Genomic DNA, 20,799 nt, shown 5'->3' on the forward strand with positions numbered 1-20,799 from the left:
CCTGGTGGATATGGCCAGACAGCTGAGGCCCCTTTCTGCTTCCCAAAGTAAAGATATTTATGCCATAATTGGGAACATGAGCAAGTATGGTGGTGTCTGAGCTTCTGCTTCTTTATCAGACCTGAATCATACCATTTGTCCTCAAGTGATTTTTGCGTGGGTGGTACAGGCGGGGGTCTTGGAAAAGCTAATTTACAGATAGGAAATGGCTTTGTCTCCTCAAGGAAAGTCCTTGATAGTTACTGGTGCCATTCTCAGGGCTGAAATTCTTTTCCTTTTAAAGAAGTTTGAGACACCAGAGAAAGACACTGGAAAGTTGTAAAGTAGGGTTAGCGTTGAGTAGATTCCAACATTCTTCACTAACTGGGTAGTTCCAGAGAGCTAAGATTCACACCTCCTTGCAGACAACAGCTTGAGAGAGGATGGCGGGAGGGGATGGATTTTGGAAGGAACAGGGTTAGGAAGACACAGTCATCTACGGGAAGAGCCCACGGAAAGGGTGTCCAGCCAGACTGCAAACCTTTCATTTTCCCTTTAGTCAGCTCATATTATACACGGAGGATAACAGAGAGTTACACAATGTAATTGACGAACTGCTGGCAGATTTTGGGAAGGCACAGCCTAATTCAGAGGAGATCAAGGGGGCCAAGGGCTGTGAAGTGGCTGGAAGGGAGCAGAGGCCAAGTGGGGGGCTCTTTGGGGAGGTTGTCTCCACCGGGGGATTTTTATAAACCCGCCCCAGCCTCTTGCCAAGGACACTTTTACCTGGAATTCTGTTATTTGCAACTGAAATGCCCTGACCTAGGCTTGCAAATCCAATCTATCTCAGACACAAGAATTACTGGAACACGATTTCCAGACAAAATACAGGATAACCAATTATATTTGAATTTCAGGTAAAGAATGACTAATGTTTCGGTATAAGTATGCCCCAAATATTGCATGGGACATACTTACACTAAAAATTATTTGTTGCCTATTTGAGATTCAAATTTACCTGGGGGTCCTGTATTTTTATTTGCTAAATCTGGCAACCCTGCATTGGAATGGGAGTGGATGTATATGGTAACCGAAAATTAGCATCACAATATGCCTCAACTCCCAAGGAAGGGGTGAAATTAAGGACTTATCATTTAAGAAATATATATTCTAACAGTCATACTTGCCCTATTTGTTGCATGTATAACAGTGTTAAAAATGGGAGTCTTTTATTCCAGTTTCCGCCAAGGCCTCAAGATAACAGGTGTCAGCTAGTCCCATAGCCACGCAGGTGCAAGACCTCTGGGGCGCTTTCAAAGGAGGTGGTGAAAGTCAATTTCATGATTCTGGCCCCTTCATCAACCTTCTTAACAGAAGCTACAAATTCACTTTTAAGCCAGGATAAACTGGGGGAAGAGAGACACTGTCATTCTAAATGAAGGTTGGTACTTTACCATATAGGACTGGGCACTGTAATTTCTGATATAAGACTATTATTACTTTGAGAAGTGAACAGAAGACTGTGTAATTCAAGAGTGGTTGGAAAAGCTATGAGGACCAGCCTGAGATTTCACGCAGGAGAGAGACAGCCGGCAAAGCAGATTAAGAGGCACGTGAGGGACGAGAAGAATATGGTTGTTTCCTGCTTGTGTCCTGAGTGTCTTCCATGCCACGCTGCATGTTCCTGAGATCCCAGCCCTGGTCTGAGGCCCTGACAAATATTAGTGCATTCAGTGCTCTCAACAGCCCAGTGAGGTACACGGGTATATTATCATCATCTCCAGTGTACTGGGAAGGAAACCTAGACACATAGAGGTCAAGTAAGTCACCCAAGATTACACATCTACCGTGAGGCAAGGCCAAGATTTGAACTCATGCATTCTGGCTCCAGGACCACCTCTTGGAACCATTTTTAAGTGATTATTATTAATTAATCACTTAGTCACTATTAAGTGATTAAATATTATTGTAACTTCTCATTAAGTAAAGCAAATGCAACCAAATTTACATTAAAGGCTCCATATTTTCTATACCTCAATAATTTTATTATTGTCACCACCCCAACACCACTATCATCTCATCATCATCTATCATCATCTATCGTCATCATCATCATGATCTCATCATCATCATCTCAACATCATCATCTCATCATCATCATCATGTCATCATGACCTCATCATCATCACCTCCTCCTCATCATGTCGTCATCACCTCATCATCATGTCGTCATCACCTCATCATCTTCATCGTGTCATCATCATCACTTCGTCATCATCATCATGTCATCATCATCACCTCCTCCTCATCGTCACCTCATCATCATCATCATGATGTCATCATCATCACCTCAACATCTCAACATCATCTCATCATCATCATCATCTCAACATCATCATCTCATCATCATCATGTCATCATCACCTCATCATCATCACCTCCTCATCATCATCATGTCGTCATCACCTCATCATCTTCATCATGTCATCATCATCACCTCCTCCTCATCGTCACCTCATCATCATCATCATGATGTCATCATCACTTCATCATCATCACATCATCATCATCATCTCAACATCATCATGTCATCATCATCATCATGTCATCATCATCACCTCATCATCATCTCATCATCTTCATCATGTCATCATCATGTCATCATCATCTCAACATCATCATCATGTCATCATCATCATCATCATCTCAACATCATCACCTCATCATCACCTCATCATCATCATCACCTCATCATCATCATCATATCATCTCATCATTTCATCATCATATATCATCATCATCATATCATCTCATCCTCATTACCATCATCAATTCATTAATTCCAAATCCCCACCAAACACTCTCTCTATACTGTGCACCAACATACTTGCACTGTTTTGTATCACAGGAATTGATGATTTTTGAAATAATAGTGCCATGACTGGCGATTATCATTTACTGAGTACATAGTATGTACTGTACTGGATCCTTTACTTATTTAATCCTCTCAACAAGCCCTCGAGAGTTAGAGAATAAACTGTCCACAACCAGTAAGAAAAAGATTTACAACCAGATCTTTCAGATCTGCTGCCTGGCCCTTGACCATCACAGCATCTGGCCTCCCTGACAGGGTTTCCTCTCTCCAAGTACAGAGCTAGACTAATGGACTTAGCCTGGGCAAGAGAAAATTCCTCTGGGACGCCGTGGCAATTGCTGACACTCTCTTGCATTCCAACCTTTGTCCTTGATATGTCCACTTATTGGGAGACGATGCTTCAATATTTGTAATTTATAGTGCAAATATCCTTTGCCTTGCTCCCTGAAAAATACTTAAATAAAAATGATGATTGCCAGCTGGCACAAACAACAAGAGGGCACCCACCTTCCTAACACTTGGATAGTTAAGGAGGTCTGCAAATTTGGAAAACAACATAGCCATTACCAGGCAGCTGGCGTGCCCCTCCTGATGCATTGTGGGTCAGAGAGAGCACAGTGTCTTGTAACCATGGCAACAAACTGAGTTTGAGAAGCCTGAGAGCAAGCCTCCAGCATCCAGATTACCCTTCAAAGTTGGCAGAGGAGGAGAAAAGCTCTAAAATCACTTAATGCATGGGAACTAGTTCTAAAATATCTAGACCTTAATGAAACCAATTATTCTGGCTGACTCAGGAGACAGGGAGCGCTGTGACCTACAGAAGTGTGTGATAAGTCAGTCCCCAGCCTCTAACGGAAGCAGGAGCAGCAAGGAGGCCTTCTCCCCTCTCCCGAACTCACATCACAGGTCTTGCGCTCACTCCGTCTCTCTTTCCAGGAGGATGTGCCCTTCCGGAACTCCACGGGAAAGAATCCACCCTCCCCGGCAGCTCTGCTCCCACAGCCCTCTCACCATAAGAGAGGACGTCTCCATCAACCTGTCTCTCCCAGCAGACACCTCAGCAAGACAGGTCACACCGAGGGACGTCCCTGGAAAACGCAATCCTTCCTTCTCACGTTGGCACCTTCCTGGGTGTTCCTGGGATTATGACTGAGAGTCATGGTCAAATCCAGTGGATCCTGGGAATCCTTTCTAGCCTCTGTGCCTTAGGGAAGCAGGGCTGGGGTCACATCTACTTGTGTCCATTTGCAAAAACAGCTGTTTTAGCTTCTACAGACTCCCCGAGGCCCAAGAAGCCACAGCCCTTACCCTGCGTTCTTGACTTTGGTCCTGGAGAGAGATGGATGTTGTCCTTACGGCAATGGCACAGCCCCGTCTGCTGCTCCGGTCTTAGCTGCATGTCCACCAAGATAAGAACTTTGGGCCAACAAGTAGTTTTGTTTTTTGAGACCAGAATCTTCTTGGGTGACTTGGATTAACCGACTTGGGGTGTGGGGTGCCCAGAATCTCCACATCTCCGTTGGTGCTGAGGACACGTTGGGCATAAATGGGCAGTGAGCAGAGAGGATGGCAAGGGGGGACACACCCCATTCCTCCTGGCCCAGCAGCCGAGCCCCCGCCTCCTCATGGACAGAGGCAGCTGGACCTGACCTCGCTTCTCCTGAGGATGCAGCCTGAACATCGATTCCGTGAGAGTGTAGCTGGGGAAATAGCCCGTAATGCCGCAATTATGGCTCATCTGTTGCTATGGTATTTCTGTGGCCTGTTTGGATTCATGAATGTCTTGATTATTTTCAGTACCCATTTATAGAACACTCTGTTCATCACAATGGATTCTGAACCCATCTTCGTAGGGTACTCCGATAACAGACCCCATTAGTAATTGCCATTAGTAATGGCACTGCCACCTCACAACGAGCACAGGAAGCGGGTGTCGTTTTAATAACGAAAATCGGGGCAAGTGAAAGAAAAGACGTTATGGGACATGACACTATCGTTCTAATAAGGGAAACTCAGCTTTAGTTTAAATTACAGTTGACATAACTTGATGTTTTGATGTCAAAAGATACCATTTGATATCACTGAGGCTTTGACATCTAGTTGGTGGCACAGTTGAGAGGAAATATTCTTTGAAGAACAGGTGACTGATTTTAAAGGGAAGCATAATGAGGCTGAAGGAGGACATCGCCAATAACCTTGGCTCGCAAATCTCTGGTTTCCAAAGAAACTATGTCAAAAACTCACTAATTCACAGTTCAGTCTTTTATGTATTGGAGCCTATATTCGGAGAATGTTTACAACTTAGGAATAATAATGTATAATAATTATGTATGTATAAATAATATTAATACTATAATAGTGTGAGCACTAAAAAAAGAGAAAAAAAATATGGGTAAACGAATTACTGTGTATTCAGGCAACGGAATTCTGTATCGCAATGGAAATGAATGACTTAGAGCTACATACATCAACACCCATGGACAACATACGAAACACACAGGCAGGAAAAAGCAGAATGCCTACAATATTATACCACTCATGGAGACTTCAAAACTACGCAAGACTAAGCAATATATGATTTAAGGGTACACTGCTATGTGCAAAAATTACAAAGGAAATTAAGTGAATAAGGAACACAAAAGTAAGCAAATAAGGAACATAAAATACACACACACACACACACACACACACACACACAGACACACACACACACATATATGCATGAATATATCAACTATGACCTTTAACAATATTGGTCCAGTTGTAATGCTTAAGCTGAGTGGTTGGTCTGGGGTGTTTGTAATATTATTCCTTGTATCTGTGTAGACTTTTTAATATCTTCTTTTGTATTTACAAACCATAATAATGGCCATCAACTTGCTTTTCTTTTTCTACCTACAAACGTTGATTTTCCCCATGTCCAGGCAGGGCTGTCCCAGCACTTGCTCCTGCCAAGCAGGGATGTCCAGGCCTATCTTCACAGAAAACACTCACTTGGGTCAGAGGACATGCTCTCTACTGCTCTGTACAACGGGATTAGAAATGATTCCTAACCCCCACGATTACAATCCAGTAATAATGAGTATAATTAAGTGGCGGAATTCACAAATATGTGAGTTTCTGCCTAAAAAAGCAATTGTGAACCAGGATGATGATTTCTATATTTTTCAACAGAACGTGTTGGCAAAATCATACAAAGTAAAGTAGATCTCTATTGGCTCTCTTCCTTTATATGATTTTTCTAGAATACAACCAGATCAAATTAGAGAGTGTCCTACAATTTCCCTTCCCCTCTGATTTGGAACCGAGGCAGACGGAGGTAAAGAAACTTATTTAAGGTCATAAAACACTGAGTGTCCCAGGGGCTCAGTCTAAGCCCCCGTCTCCCAGATAAGGGAACGGCCCACACCATCCCCCGGCCCGTGTTCTCCCCTCTGATACGTTACTATGAGAAGGAGGGCCACTTGGAGTCTGGCAACTGTTCTAACACAAAGGGCACTGATTTGAGAGGCAAGAGATCTAGGTTTAAGTGCTAAATCTATAATCCACAATCTCAGCCACCTGCCATAGAAGAACTGTCTCCACTTGTGGGACGGTATGTTTTAATACCCTGGTGAGTGGGTAAAATTCCCAACTAGATTCGACAACAAATACAAAGGTTTATGTGCAAAATCGAACGTGACCTAAGTGTAGCCCAACAAGCAACGGCAGACGCCTGCTTGGCTTTCATCTCCATTAGCACCTTTTTATAACCATGATCTTTCCATCTTCCAATACTATTGGCAGCACCCTATCGGGTGCTCATCCTCCCACGAACACCTTGCAGCTTTTGACTGTCCAGGTGAGAAGGCCTTCAGTAGGTGTCTGGGGTGGCAGTACCAGAGGGCACGCTCTTTACACAAGGAAGAAACCAAGATGGTAGGGGTTGAGGGTGACCCCGAACCTCTAAAAAGAAGAAGGCTAGGAAAACATCTCAAGCCCTATCTTTGCCAACAGTACACTTCTGGTTGTGTCCTAGGAAGTAGAATAGCCAGATCACTTCCAGGAAGCGAGGCTACCTTCTCTCACGATCAGACCCCCTTCTTCTGGTGCTTCCCTCCTGGGGGCTCCCACAGCCTCTAGGGCAAACTCATCTGCTAGTCAGCATTCTGGCCGCAACCAGAACAACTACGTCTGGCTATTTTAAGTACAAGAAATTTATTGGTGGGGTATGAATGCAGAGAGGGTCACAGAACTGACCCAGGACTCAGAAGGCTGCCAGGAACTCCGGATTTCTGGAAGGTCAAGGAGCAGGAAGCAGCATGGCTCTCTCTTTGCATGAAAAGTCTGGCCAACAATACAGTGGACAACAATTCAGTGACTGTGAATGGATTCTGAGTACCACTTCCCGTCAGTGAGTCAATGAGTTCCCGCGTGGGAGCATCCAGCAGGTCCCGCAGTGGGTCAATGCCAAGTTCAGATGCCACAGGGCTAAGAACGGGAGTTACTCGTGGTCCAGCTTTGGTGGGGACGGCCATGCACTGCATTCCACTAACACAGCACATCTTGGGGATTCTGCCAGGACACAAGGAGTTGACAAATGCCCACTGAACTGACTCCTTCGACTCTCCTGGATTTATACATACACACACGCACAGACGCACACGTGCACACTTTTCTCCCTGGATGTTCACTTCCAACAACAAACTAGTTCTCTTTAACACACTCCTGCTCTCTCTATCGCAAACAGAAGATACGCTCACTCCTTCACCAACGGGCAACAACCCAAAGCCTCGATGGTCGCCCTCTGCGGCCATCCTCAGCACCAGTGTTCCTCCTTCCTCACGTCCCACTGTGTGCTGTCTTGCTATTCTGAAATCTGCACACTAAATTATGGCCCGCTACCAACAAACTGTGTTTACAACAGTGAGGAGAGGAATGAAAAATGGAAATTAATTAACTCATAAATATATACACGACACAGTGAGGAAGGAAATACCCATAGAGGCTCCAGCATGATTTCTGCAGCGGCCAGAGCTGATGTTTATGACCCTCTTTCTACCATCGTGTTTGTTTTGCCTTCAGCCAGCATCTCGAATGGCCTGAGGTCCTTATACACGAGGGTTTCCCAAATATGTGTTCTTGAGGAATCTGAGAGTTTGCTGGTCCTGTCTGTAGAGGATTGTATTAGTCAGAGTTTTCCAGAGAAAAAGAACGAATAGGATGTGTGTATACAGAGAAAAAGATTTATCGGGGGGAATTGGTTCACACAATTGTGGAGGCTAGCAGGTCCACAATCTGCACCACGGACCATCAGCCAGGGAAAGGTGATGCCGCAGTTCAGGTCCAAAGGCCTTCAGCTGATACTACCCTTTTCGGAGGTTTTGTTAAATTCCAGCTGTCCTCGTGGATGTGAAGGGGTGTCTCATTGTGCTTTTGATATCAGTTTCCCTAAGCACTAATGACGCGAGCATCTTTCCAGGTGCTTACTGGCTCTCCGTATATCTCCTCTGAAAAAATATCTATCAGATCCTTTGGTCATATTTTAATTCGGTTCTTTGTCTTTTGGTTATTGAGTTGTAACACTTCTTTATATGTTCTGTATCCTATAACCTTATCAGATGTATGATTTGCAAATATTTTCTCCCATTCTGTGGGTTTATTTTTTCAATTTCTGAGAGTGTCCTTTGAGGCACAGTTTTTTTTTTAATTTTGAAGAAGGCCAGTTTATGTATTTTGGAGGTTGCCTGTGCTTGGTGTGTCATATCTCAAAAAGTGTCGCCTAATCTAAGGTCATGAGGGTCAACACCTATGTCTCCTTTTAAATCTTTTATAGTTTTAGCTCTTTGATCCATTTTGAGTTAATTTTTGTATATGGTGTGAGGTAGGAATCCAAATTCATTCTCTTTCAGGTGTCCCAGCACCATTTGTTAAAATGACTATTCTTTCCTATTGAATTGTCTTAGTTTCCTTGTTGAAAAGTCAATCGGCCATAGATGTATGGAGTTATTTCTGAACTCCCGGGGGCATTCTTTTGATCATTGTCTTGATTACTGTAGCTTTCTATTAAGTTTTAACATCAAGATTTGTGAGTCCTCCATCTTTGTTTTAATTTGTCAGGATGATTTTGGCTGGTTTTGTCCCTTGCACTTCCACATGAACTTGAAGATAAGTTTGAGCTCCTTGGACTCACCTGAATGTCTTAAAATGATAGCAGGGGCTCACAGGAGATTGAAGAACAAGACTTGTAAAACTCACAGGAAGCCAGAGAAAAGGAGCTCGGTCTGCCCTGGACATGATGTGATGGCTTCACCTCAGCATCTGTGAACAAACTCCAATTGTTCCTTTGTTGTTGCTTTGCATCCTCCAGTTCCAAAGTCCTGGTGTGGGTGTCCAGCTGGCCAAGTCCAGTTCCCATGTCTGAGCTCTCGCTATCTGGGAAAAGGAAAGCAGGCTCACTTTTCCTTTTGACTTTGGTATCAGGAGCTGGGACTCTGCATCAGGTGACAGGTTTTCACTATATTTTTAATAATATTCACTACATCTAAATGGGGATAATTGTTTACTTATCTGTGAGTTCCATAAAAGTAAGTATTACGCTTTGTCCAACATTTTTATCTGCAGTTCTCTGCTCTGTAAGAAGCATTTTTCCCTAAGGGACTGTGTCTTTTATTTCACAAAAAAAACCCTACATAAAATAAATATGCATTGAAGCAAAAAGAGAATAACAATCCTATAGCCTAGGAGGCAGGTATAATTATTATCGTTCCCATGATACAAACAAGAAAAGTGAATCTTTAAGAGTAAGTCATTTACTAAAGTTCACATAAAAAGTGAATGGTTGGGTGTAAACTCAGGTTTCCAGACCCCAGCACCCACAGTCCTGGGCACTATTGTACCAGACGGTCATGGGCCTGGACACTGGCCTTTAGTATGCGGATCAGTTTCCTAGAGCTGGTTCACAAACTGGGCGACACCACAAACTGGGTGGTGGCTTAAAAACACCAAAATTTATGCTCTCACAGTCCTGGAGGCCAGAAGTCCAAAATCAAGGTGTGGGCAGAGTTGGCTCCTTCTTGCCCTGAGGGAGAATCTGCTCCAGGCTTCTCTCTGAGCCTGTGGTCGTTCTGGCGAGCCTTGGGGTCCCTCAGCTTGTGGACCCACTGCTCCGTGTAGGCCTCCATCATCCCTGGGTCTCTGCGTCTCTTCCTCTCTTCTTATAAGGATACTGGTCACTGGTATAGGGCCCACCCTAACCTAGGATGACCTCATCTTACCCAATGACATCTTTAAAGACCCTATTTCCAAATTAGATCACATTTTGAAGTTCCAGACGGACGTGAATTTGGCGAGAGACTATCCAACCCAGTTCAGAGTCACACTGACCCGAACTAGGGTATTATCGGCCCCTCCCTAGCTTCGAATCCTCACCCCCCTGGCAGTTGTGATGTGTAACGCAGGTGACAGTGCACCCCGGTTTGCCACAGACAGTCCCTGTTGCCCTGACATCACTTTACTGTTGTCCCCACTTACTCCTCAACGTGTCTCCATTGGAACAATAAATGATGCAGTCACCCCACGCGCAACGTGTGTGAATGTCTAATACACAGGAGGCCCTCAATAAGTGGCAACATCTATTATCAAAAGAAGCAGCATTCAGTAATGGGGCCACAGGTTGTGGGTAGAGGCTTTCCGTCACGTAGCAGGCGAAGGCTGAGCCCACAGATGACGGCTGTGGCTACAAACCAAAGAGGACCATTCGTGTGTGGAGAGTGGAACGGAGGATAAATCACACGCCGACTGGAGTTCGCAGAGGCCTCGCCCATGGGTAGCTGCACCTTCAGCGCTGTGGCTATAGTCAAGGGGTGTATTTACGTCGTTGGTTAAAAGGCAGGGCTGAATCTTGTTCACCGATTTCTCCCCTGGCTTAGCACAGTGAGGCAAATAGCACAGCTTCTAAAGTTTGTTGATTTCCTGCACGAGGTATACAGACGTTCCCAAATCGAGGTTCGTTACGCTCAAGTGGGGGTAATTCCAGCTTTCCAAGATGCGCAGGCAGAGTCTCAATCGCTTTTGTTTCTTCTTTGTAAAGCGACCTCATTAGACTCTTCCACCAGTTGTTAAGGCAGGGTCTGGAACTGTGTGTCTGCCCCATGTCTGCCCCCAACCCAGACCTGCTGAATACAAACCACCAGGGTAGAGCCCAGGACTCTGATGTTTCAAGACCATCCCTGGAGAGTCTCCGCTCATTAACTCAGGAGGCGAAGCTGCTACCAGGGCTACCTGTGATCCAGCTCCAGGAGGAAGAAAAGGAGGAGCGAACGGCAAGGGCCCAGCACACTCTCTTTACCTATTTGTCACCAAATGTAGATTCAGAACAATCCTGATACTCCCGAATACCGTTTTTCTCATCTCCTTAAACATTTCCCTTAGTGACGCCCTCGCATCTTCAAATCAACTCAAAGGAAGGTGTAACCTTTCTCTGCAGCTTTAGGACTGTGCTGTCCAGTATGGCAGCCACCTGTAGCTACTTAGACTTAAATTAATTAAATACAATTTGAATTCAGCTCCTTGGTTTCACTTCAGGCGCTCAGTGGCCGCGTGGCAGCTCCCACGTTGGACGGTGCTGACATTGGGAGCTTTTCATTGCTTCAGAAGCTTCTATTGGATGGCACGTCTCTGGCTCTAGAGGGGTGTCTGCTGACCTTGGAGGCAGGAGTCACGGGAAGCTTTCAAAACCCCAATGCCCAGGCTGCACCCTTGGCCACTTCATCACAGCTTCTGGGGACATGGCCCAGGCCTCTCTACAGGTGCCCGGGTCATCTGGAGGGTTGTTAAAGCAGAGATGGCCGGGCCCTGCCCCCCGCAGAAAAGTCGGGGGGGGAATGTGAGAACGTGCGTTTTTTTTTTCCCTTTTCTTTTTTTTTTTTTTTTTTTTTTGCATTACGCGGGCCTCTCCCTCTTGTGGCCTCTCCCGTTGCTGAGCACAGGCTCCGGACGCGCAGGTTCAGCGGCCACGGCTCACGGGCCCAGCCGCTCCGCGGCATGTGGGATCTTCCCGGACCGGGGCAGGAACCCGCGTCCCCTGCCTCGGCAGGCGGACTCTCAACCACTGCGCCACCAGGGAAGCCCGAGAACATGCATTTCTAACACGTCTCCAGGGAGCTTGGAGCTTCTTTCACAGCCAATGCCCTAGAAGGCAGGCAAACCAGGAGACTGCATCCACCCACCAGAGCACCACAGCGTCCCTTCTGGCAGGGCACCCACCACCCTGCACTGCAAGTAGCAGCAGAAAGCAGGCCGCACCCTGCTTCCGCGTTGCTGCCCTGTGGCCCCAGGAGAGGGGCCGCGGAGGCCGCCGGAACTGCCCAGGGCGGGGGCCGATGTCCGGCTAAAAAGGAAACTTCACTCTTACTCCTAACTCCGCTCCATCACTTTTTCCTCTGTGTCATATTCCCAAGTTCCTGAGGCCACGGGGACATGGCACCCTCTCCAGTGCAGCCTGGCTCCAGGGTTCGTGAGAAGGAGAGGCTTGCCCTTTCCAGATGTGTCCGCCATGCCCGGAGGGGGATCTCTGAAAGTCCCCCGGTTCTGCAATCCACCCAGTGTTCTTTGTCTGCCCACTGGTCCCCCAGAAAATCATATTAATGGGTCCTACCTGGGAAGACAGTGGCCCTGGCCTTTTGCAGCCTGAAACTTCCGGAAGCCAGAGCCACATGGGTAATATTTTAGGATCACACATTGAGACCCCCAGTGAAACCGGCCCCAAAGGGATGCAGCCCAAACAACCTGCTGCAGAGTCTGTCTAAAGGCCCCCAGGGTTTCACCTCCAATCTCCACCTTGGTTCTATTCAAAGGGTTTTCCTCCAGGATCACACGGATTTCCTTCTTTTCTTCTCATCCCATCTCATTTTAATGTGGGCTTCTCTTCACTCTAGATGAAGAAAAGCATTTACAAGGTATGAGAGTCCATCCCTCATGTAGCCCATATTTTCCATTAAAAAACAATGAAGTTGCAGGGATGGACCTAGAGATTGTCATACTGAGTGAGTCAGCCAGACAGAGAAAGACAAATACATGATATCGCTTATATGTGGCATCTAAAGAAATGGTATAAATGAACTTATTTACAAAACAGAAATAGAGTCACAGATGTAGGAAAAAAACATGGTTACCCGGGGATGGGGGGGGCGGGATAAATTGGGAGATTGGCATAAACAGATACACACTACTATATATAAAACAGATAGCTAATAAGAACTTACTGTAGAGCACAGGGAACTCTCCCCAATACTTTGTAATGACCTATATGGAAACAGAATCTAAAAAAGAGTGGATATATGTATATGTATAGCTGATTCACTTTGCTGTACAGCAGAAACTAACACAGCACTGTAAAGCAACTATACGCCAATAAAAATTAAATTTAAAAATAAATAAAAATAAATGCTAACAACAACGACGACAAAAATGAAGTTGCTCTAACCTAGTCCCAATTTCTGTGCCTTAAAGAAATAAAGGATAACTGCTTATCCATCAGAGTGGCTTAACTTCACCAAACACCAGATATTAAATGCCATTTTGAGGCCAAAAAAACCTTCACTCTTTCTTAACACTCTGTTTCTACGGGTATATTAGAATACAAAATGAGGAAATTGAATTCTACCACAAACCTGAAGGAAAGTTACATCAACAAATCGTTGGAGAGAATGTGTGATAATAAAGTGTAAAGGTTTTTCAGACCCTGAAAACACTGATAAGGAAAGGATCAGCTCCTTGATCTTGTTCCAAAGACTTCCAGAATAATAATCGTTAAAAACACAAAGAGCAAAACGTATAAAAGTGCAACAACACAGCGTTTCAGGTTTACGCAACGACATGCACGTCCGTAGATTACTCCGGAAATCTAGCCCCCAGTTCAATTTATTTCACAGAATAACATAAAATGTTTACAAAGTCTGTCCTACATCTCCCAGAGATTTAAGTTTCAAATCACATGGTGCTTTTTTTAAGCACTTGAGGGCAAGCAGGAAGAGATTCTTTTTACGCTGGAAAGGAATCAGGGATTCGGGTCGTATTTTAGCTCATCTTTCATTTTCAAGCACTCCTCAGACACGTTAATAAGCGTAATCCCCTAATTTGGCGAAGAAACCCAGCCCCCCAATACCGGGCTTTTTCCTGGGCTCTAACAAAGAGAGCAGGTCAGCCCCAAAGCGGCGAGGGGCTGCGGACTCCCCAGACCTTGGACCACCCTTTTGCCCCAAGCTCCAGCTTTTCAGTTAGGAAGTTAAAGAGAAGGGAAGAAAAAAAATATTTAAAATTCAATCACAAGAGTGTCTCTGCATCATTAAAGACAGACCTTTGCTCTGTCACTTGCCGAACTTTAAATGTGAATTCTTCTTCTCAAGATTACTGCTGGATTTTGTTCTTCTGGGGAAAAAAGAGAACACTTTAAGCACCCTAAAATGAGGCTTTCACCTGATACTAATTTTCTTCTTAGTTATAAAGGCTATTGTTTGTTTGAACAAAGAGAAATAGGAGCTATTAGCAGCTGTTTACATTATAGGAATGAGGGCACAGAGGGGGGAGGGGAGGAAACCTCCTTCATTAACGAGCAGGGGACGTTGATAACTGGGGAACTGCAGGCCCGAAAAAAAGAAAGACAATGTTCATATTTTCCAGTCCTTCCACCCGTCCAAGACGCTATATTTACCATCTGTTAAATGCCTCTACCACATTTTAGATAGATCTGGGTTCAGTGTGAAATTTTAGATTAAACAAGCAGGTAGAGTCTGAGTTTTCAAACAAAAACAATACACCACCCTAGAACTCTGGGATCAGGCTTGTGGGGAAACACTGCAGTGCCAGGCTGAGCACACAGGGCGGCCGGGCGACGGTGCCATGTCGGGGTCGCCCCCCCCCCAGCCCAAGGAATCCGGGCCTTTCAGGAGGGGCCGCAAACCAGGCTCTCGATAAATATTTATAGAACAAATGAGTGAATGAAATTCACTTGAATTAAACATGACTCCTCTGTGCCCAGCATAATTCACTTTCATTTCAGTGATTGGAAGCTTGGCTGAAAAGTGTCCTTCTGAAACCTTAGAGCAGAAGTTTCCTGTACTGCCCAGCTCCCTGGAGAGCCTCCAACCTGGCCAGAGGCAGAGGATGAAGCCCTAACTCACAGCCCTTCATCAGAATATTTTTATTAAGGAAAAAAAGAATCACAAGTGATGATATCCGGTGACTGGCTTCTGCCACCCACCCATCTCGCGTTCCACCTGGTCATGTGCTGGTTTCAAACTCAGTGCACAAGCAACACAATTCAGAATTGTTTCTTTTTTTAATCTTTGGGGAAGAAACAGAAATGGAGGAGAGGGAAGAGTAACAAGGGCGGGTTAAACACGAGGCAGGTCCGGGCTTTTAACATGACTGTTGCTAACTCACCAGATAATCAAAAGCATTAAATGCAGGCGTAATTTGTCCGCGGAGGTCCCCCCATTGTTCCCTGAAGCATCAAGGGGGGTGCGAGTTGGATTCAGTGTTTACATCCACGAATCCTAAAGGCAAGGCTAATGCCCTTTGCCGTTAAAGCTGGGGACCTTGCTGTATGTCTCTTGAATGGAACAAGCTACGTTTTGAAGGACCATTGGCTTCCATGTGGAAATATTTATTTGCTGGCCACTGCAGAGCTGCCAGGAAGGGATAAAGCATCTCCTGCTGGAGTTTCAGAAGCCAGTCTCCAACCGCTGGATTATGCTGTGTTCTCTGCCTCTCCTTCACGACTTCATCAATTTTTTTTTTTTTTTTTTTTTACTATAAGAGACTCATTTATTGCTTCTAGAAAGCCAGGTGCATTGCAGTGGATCTCTTCTCGGCAGAATCCTTGTTTCATTATGGAGCACCTAAGGTGTGCTGGCTTCTAGCAGCGGGATGCAGAGAGGAGGGGCCCCTGGTCCACCTCTTCGGGCCACCTTGAGCTGGGAGGGACTCTGGCTTTTCCATGACACACACTGACTTAAATCCTTCAGAGATTTAAAAAATCCGCTCTGTGAGCCCAAACTTCCCCGTTGCTGGTCAGAAAAAGAGTTCCCAGGAGTTTCGGTTCCTGGTGCTCCGGGCAAACAGCATTTGCACAAAATGTGCCTTGGTGGAGGGCGGGGGCTCTCAGAAGTGCCTGTTTTGCACGGTTTACAAACATGCTCAGGTTGCACTTAGCCTTGTGCTTGCTTTTAAAGTGAAATTTTGGCATTTTGCATTTAATCCAGACTAAAGCTCTTTGGTATCGGGACTTGAAAGGTCTTCCAATGGCCAAGACTTCGCAGCTTGGATAACATCTTTGGAAAGGTTAGATGAGGCCATTTTCTAAAGCCGTTGTGGGCACAAACACAGGGCTTTCTGCCCTGCTGAAAAAGCGGGGGGAAACGGGGGTTCTCCCGGCCCAGCATCCCCTCCCGTCTGTCCGCCTCTGGGTCCGCGGGGAGCTGCGGGCGCTGCAAGGCTGCGGGCACTTGCACGAAGCATCCCGGCTGCACCGAGGAAGGCGGGACCACCTCGGTCCGCGTGGCCGCGGCCTCCCAAGAAACCGGAGCCGGATCCGGAGCAGGCCGAGGAGGCGCGGCCCAGACCTGCCAGCAGGGGGCGCCGCGGGGCCCTCCAAGACAAAGGCCCACAGCCCAGAGCGGGGAAATGGGGGCGGCGCCCGGGGCCGAGGTGGGCTGCCGGGGGGGTGGCGGGGCGGGGCCTGCTGGCCCCCTCCCAGCGTCGCCCCTCCCCCCCTCGAAGCCGCAGCCCAAGCCCGCCCGCGGCCCGGGGGCCCGGCCCGGGGGCCTGACCCGGTGCAGCCCGGCACCCCCCGGGAGGGGACGAGGGATGACCTGGTGTCTTTCCTAAGATGGTTCCCGTTGGCTGCGCGGTCGCGGGCATCTGTCCCCGTGTCACCGACGGTCTCCCCCACCCCACCCCCCGGCGCAGCGCGGCTGCACTGGTGGCCACGAGGAGGGGACCCCGGGCCCGCATGGGCACGGCCGCCGAGGCCTGCGTGCTCCCTGCGGTGTCCGGGGTTACAAACCCCAGCGTCCAGACCCGGCGAGCAGGCCGGGCAGGTCCTCCCTCCCCGGCCCTGCCCGTCCCGCCGGCCCCTCCCAGCGCGATGACCTCATTCCCAGGCTGGGGAGCGGGGTGAGACCGCCGCCCGGGCCCAAGCATTTGCAGGCACGCGCAGCGCGGGCGGCCTCGGGTTGTCTTTAGAGACACCGTAGTTTTGTGTGGCCCAGGCCACCTTCCCGACACTGGAGCCCAGAGCTCTGACAGACTCACTTCGGTGCTGTGTCGCGGGACGCCCAGGGCCTTCTCGCACCTTCTTTGCACCAGGCGAGAGCAAACGCTGGCCGCCGCGCAGAGACCCTCCCCGCCGTCCCCAGCCCGCGGCCCGCGAGGGCCGAGGCTGCTGCCCGGCTCCAGTGCGAGTCGGGTCCAAACGGCTTGGCCGGATCTGCTGAGGGAGACCAGGGCCTCGGGGGGAAGCTGTGCAGAGTCCTCAGCTCCCGCCGGGTGCTCGCAGGACAAAGAGGGGCCTGTGAGTCAGGCTTCTCTCCAGCCAGTGGGAGACACACCCGGAAGCATCTTCTCCCGCGCAGGCCACACCTGTGCCAGCAGCGATGCTCCCCGCGCTGCGGCCGCCGGCGTGCCCGGCCCCTTTGTCACGCTGCCCCAAACATTGGGAAATCTAATCCAAACGTTGCTTTCCCTGGCTGCATTGCCAGGTCTTTTCCAACTTTGAAAGGGTTGGCTGGAAAAAAAAAAAAAAAAAAAAAATCAAAGCCAAGTTTGGGGATTAAATTTCCTGTGTAGCTTCAATCCGTTACAACGGAAATCCAGAGGGGGAAAAAGAATTAGGAACAAACTTCTTCGGTACTTTTCGCCTGTGCCCCAGTGAACCCGAGGCACCCCTCCCCCCGCCCAAGAGCCAGGGAAGATCTGAATACTGTGATTATGACAGAATGCATTGGATACATTTTCTCTTTTATGATAAAAGTTTTATTTCAGACAGAAGCACAAAGCCGCCACTGTCGTGAACAAGCCAGGGCCTCGAAGGGACTCAAGGACCTTCCAGAGGGGAACAAAAGGCATTGGCTCTTGATTAAGGAAAGTCATTGGTGGCCCAGCCCCTGGGCCTCTCTGTCCCTCCTGCACTCCGGCCCCTGGGCCCTCACTGCAGAGTTCTCCTGGGGGCGACAGCCCTGCTCGTTCCCCTCTCAGACCCCTTACCCTTGCTAAATCACCCCCAGGCCTCAGCCTGCCCCTGTCCCCAGCCATCATCCCCGTTACCCACCAGGGTCCTTGGCCTCCTTGATGGATAGAAATTGATCAGAGGCCAGACAAGAAATTCAGGCAAGGCTTTATCGGGGCCCCCGCTGCAGCACGAGGGAGCGAGAACAAGTAACAGACTCCCTTGCTGGCTCACTCAAGTGGGGCGGAGCCGGTTTCTTGCACGGGGTGAGAGGAGGGGTGTATCCAGGGGTCCGGCCGGAGGGCCACCTTAGGTGGTCTGCCCACCCCTTTGGCGGTGTTGAGTGCAGGGGACATGCGCAGTGCCCTGCTTTTGCTCCCAGCTCTTCAGAAGGGGCAGTTGGGCTTTTCTGGTCTTTTTGTATCTTGTTGTCCATAGTTTGCCCCAGCTGCACATGCACGCAGTTATTTTTAGTCCCTTATAGTTTCTTTGTATTTTGTTGCTGGAGGAGAAGTTTGTCCAGGTGCAGGCATTGCAGCACTGCAGCAAAGGGGCCCAGGTCCCAGGTCCCCGGTCACCCCTGCAGGACTGGGTTCACCTCCTGGGTTCCCACGAGATTCTCCCCATCCCCCCGTAGAGCCCCAGCCTTGACCTTCCTCCATGCTTACTCTGGCCACTGCCAACTTGGGGGGACCCCACTCAAACATTCGCTCCCATGACATGTATGGATTGAGCCCCAAGTACAGTCTGAGCACAGCTCACTGCCCTGTCTTGGGGGCTTCCATATGCCCTTTCTCTAGTTCACCCTCAGCTCAAGTCCCAGAGCCATGTAGCCTGCAGGGGAGGGCGTCCTGGACCCTGACGCTTCCAACTGCCCTGAGTCTCTGCGGCCAGGGAGTCCTCCAACCTCACAAGTAGCCTCTACTGTCTGACCATCTTAACTGACACCAGTCCTCCCTGATTTTCTCCAGGTTATCCTCCAGAGATGTCGTTTTTAATTTCATCCCAGACCCTCGTTCCTCTTCTTCCTATGAAGTGAGCACCGTCTCCAAGCCTTAAACAAACAAACAAACAAAGAAGGACCTTCCCTTTCCCTTCACCACCAACAACCTGAAGGGAACAGTTTCCAACCTACTTCGGCTCTGTTGACTTAGACCCCTAGAATCTGGCTTCTAACTGAATCCTTCCGTCCTTGTACAAAATTGCTGCCTCCGGGAATTCCCTGGCGGTCCAGTGGTTAGGACTCGGTGCTTGCACTGCTGAGGGTTCAATCCCTGGTCAGGGAACTAAGATCTCACAAGCCAGGCAGCGCAGCCAAAAAAAAAAAAAAAAAAATTGCTGTCTCAAAGATCAGAGTGACCGAATAGCCTATATTTAGTTTTAATTTGGGTTTAGTGTTCAATGGGCAAGTCACTGTGTCCATCCACCCCTGCCACCTCCAGGACACTCATCTGAAAGCAGCCTCCTTGTGGAAAGGGTGGTGTGGGGGACAGGACCAGAAGTGGGGTTTAAATCCAGGTATAAAACCAGAAGTGTAGAACCTCACAATCCCAGGTACATTAGTTAGCTATTGCTGCGTAATAAAATATCCCCAAACTTAGAGGCTTCAAACAATGAAAAACATTTATTGTCTCACACAGCTTCTATGGGTGAGGAACTCAGGACTGGCTGAGATGGTGTCCTGGCTCGGAGCTGCTGCAGAGATTGCATCAAGGTGTTGGTTGGGGCCATGGTCAGCTGAAGGCCACGTCCAGGACCGTCGACTCACATGGGGCAACAAGCTGGTCCCCCACGGTGCGAAGTCGGCACGGGGCTGTTCGTTCATCCCCACAACTGGCGGCTGTCTCCCTCCAGAGTTAGTGATCACAGAGGTCAAGGCGGAAGCTGCAGTGTCTTCAGATACCACGCCAGGCACATCACAGGACGTCGTTTCTGCATCGCGCTGTCAGTGACACAGCACGGGCGGGATTACCAAGGGCGTGGATACCTAGGGGCAAGGTCGGTCAGGGGCCATTTGGGGGCCCCAGCAGGTGAAATGAGCCTCTGGAAGGCGGAGGGAACACGGCTTTATAGGACTACCTAATTCATAGTTTTCAAACCTTTCTTTATCTCTTTTTTTTTAAAGCTGAACACTTTTATCGAAATCCCTTATATCAGAATCACAGTTTATATACAAATAAAAATAGATCCTCCCTAGCTCAAGCCACGAAGGCTGCTGGTTTCCCTCCGCAGCTGTCCCTTTTCTCCCCTGCACTCCCCTCGTCACCACCTTCAAGTAGTCCTTGAAGCTTCTCCAAAAGACAAAGATTTCGACCCAGAGAGCGTGAGGAAATGGGTCCTGCCTGCACCGCTGGGGCCACTGGATGTTAGGGGCAGTTTTTGGAAAGCAATTTGGTGACAGCTATTAAATTTAAGTACACGTGTCCTTTGTCTGTCAGTTTTACTTCTAGGAATCCATCCCACACATAAACGTTCATAGGTGCACAGAGATGTAGGTGCAAGGCAAAATTTTAGAAGCGCTTAAACGCCTGTTTATAGAGGACTGCTTACATCAATGATAGCACCTCAGGCTATTACGTGCCTATTAAAAAATTAGGGATATTTACATGTATTAATGTGGAGACATCTATTGTTACATTAGAAAAGCAAGCTGCGGATTAGTACTTACAGTTGCATCCTCTATGTGTGCACATACAGACTTCACGGGCAGAAAGAATTTCTGGAAGGTGGTAATGTG

General features: G+C 47.9%; 1 long non-coding RNA gene across 3 annotated transcripts in view; it reads right to left on the reverse strand.

The window, feature by feature from the left end:
• The window catches only part of LOC131742485 (uncharacterized), a 28,174-nt gene extending 10,670 nt beyond the window's left edge, over positions 1-17,504 (reverse strand). For all 3 annotated transcript variants that reach the window (XR_010836850.1, XR_009331460.2, XR_010836849.1), the window contains exons 1-3: positions 17,150-17,504; positions 14,193-14,263; positions 12,661-12,767 (exon numbers count right to left, since the gene is read on the reverse strand). This is a non-coding gene — a long non-coding RNA (uncharacterized lncRNA). The remainder of the gene's footprint in view (positions 1-12,660; positions 12,768-14,192; positions 14,264-17,149) is intronic.
• Between the last annotated feature and the right edge of the window lie 3,295 nt (positions 17,505-20,799).

Source organism: Kogia breviceps, chromosome 15 (assembly GCF_026419965.1).
Source record: "Kogia breviceps isolate mKogBre1 chromosome 15, mKogBre1 haplotype 1, whole genome shotgun sequence".
Lineage (NCBI taxonomy): Eukaryota > Metazoa > Chordata > Mammalia > Artiodactyla > Physeteridae > Kogia > Kogia breviceps.